Source organism: Propithecus coquereli, unplaced genomic scaffold (genome assembly GCF_000956105.1).
Source record: "Propithecus coquereli isolate 6110/MARCELLA unplaced genomic scaffold, Pcoq_1.0 Scaffold221, whole genome shotgun sequence".
In the NCBI taxonomy this organism is placed as follows: Eukaryota; Metazoa; Chordata; class Mammalia; order Primates; family Indriidae; genus Propithecus; species Propithecus coquereli.
In genome coordinates this window covers 3,208,699-3,210,630 of record NW_012147301.1, presented here as the reverse complement: position 1 = coordinate 3,210,630, position 1,932 = coordinate 3,208,699, and positions in this window count along the sequence as shown.

The following is a 1,932-nucleotide window of genomic DNA, read 5'->3' as shown; positions in this document are numbered from 1 at the left end:
CAAGACCTCCTCTCCACAAAAAATAGAAAAATTAGCCAGGTGTGGTGGTGCGTGTCTGTAGTCCCAGCTACTAGCAAGGCTGAGACAGGAGGATGGCTTGAGCCCAGGAGTTTGAGGTTGCAGTGAGCTATGATGCATCATTGAACTCTAGCCCGGGCAACAGAGCAAGACCCTGTCAAAAACAAACAAACAAAAAAACACAAAACACAACACCTACTATGGCCATACTGGATACTGGAACATCAAAGCATCAGCGTGTGGCCATGTGAACCAAAGATTTCATGGAATTAAAGGTTTCAAGGCAATTGCAAAAGTTTTACTTTCCAGAATGAAGTCCGCATAGGGTTAAGACCAGATTCTAACTATCTAAAAAATATTGACTATATATAGAAAGTGTTCCAAATGTAGCTATTCTGATTCATAAAGGTTTTTTTTTTTAAGTATTTACAGGAAGAGGACAAAAGAGTTGTGAATTTAATGCAGGCAAGTTTCTAGTCTTCACTTCCCAAACACAGTACTAGATTTATGTTATTTTTGCCTATTTCATATTTACCTCTTACTTTCAAAATTTATCAAATATGCCTTCAAAATAAATCGATTTTTAAGTTGTAAAAATTATTCAACACATGCAGAGATAAAAAGCATTATTTTAAGATTATTTTAAGTCAATGCACTTCTAATCTTTGGACTCAAGTATGGTAGCTAAATGAATTTAGCACTTCTCTTGGATGGGAATGCATCACGGGAAAAGCCTATCATTTCACTTTTAAGTGTATATGCAAGAATTACTCATTCTTGGATTTGGAGTAGATTCTAATCCATCAATGCCCTGCCACATGTCAATTACTACATAGAAAGTCAAATGCAATGTCAAATCCAAAACCCCAGAGGAAACAGTTCAGCGCCCAAGAGTAAAAACTTAATGATGTAAAACTACCTAGAGTGTATCAGCATTAAATTGGGACTGCTGAAATGATACACATAGGATTTATGGTAACACCTGGTGGTTCTTTCCAATGTACACATAAATAGAATCATGGAAGCTTTTTATATTACCTAATTGCTTTACAGCCTTCTAGATTTAATGAACCAAAACGAAAACTGACTCTCCATTCCGCAGCTCATCCTTTTCTCCAGATCAATGTGAAATTATTATTTTCAAGATAGAGTTGTAAGTGTCCATACTTTTAAGCCGCTTTTAATGAAATCACTAACTAATTTTCCACGTTGTCTTTTCTCTCAGTCTTCCACATGAAGCTCCAGCAGATTTAATATTGGCATTTATCATCTAGTCAAATCCTTCAGATGCTCTTTAAACCAGTCCAGTTTGGGACTCTCAAGATTGTCTGTGTTAATGAAACAAGTAATGGAACTAGTAGATTTGATGAAGACCTTTGGTGAAGGGTTTTTTCCTTGCCACACTAGACTTCTAGGCACGATTTGGATTGAGTTTTAGCATATGAGTTAGAGCATGCTAGCTGTTTCTTGGCCTTCGTCTCTTAATAGTAGAGATGTAGAAGGGCAAGCAAGACCACAAGGAGACTGGCTGTAGACTGTAGAGCGCTGCTGGTGGGCTTTGTGGTCTCAGATCCTCTAGATGTAGCTTCTGGCGTGCTGATTAGGGGAGTAAATGAATAAACCTGCGTGGGTAGGAGCAGCACCAGAAGGAGCAGCCCCAGACTGAGCCTGGCTACCATCCCCTTGCCCATGTGGGTCAGTGTGCCGAGGATCCAACTTGTTGCTTGGTAGGCTGGAGGTTCTTGGGCTTCTGGCTGGTGCAGGGGAGGTAGCAAGCTGTACCTTATACTCAAAGAGCATCACAATGGCAGTGACATGGCACCACCCCACCCCTCCCAAACCCAGTCAAATACTTTGTTTTTGAAACAAAACATTTAAAAGTTGTTTAGAGAGCCTGAACCTCATTACTTCCAA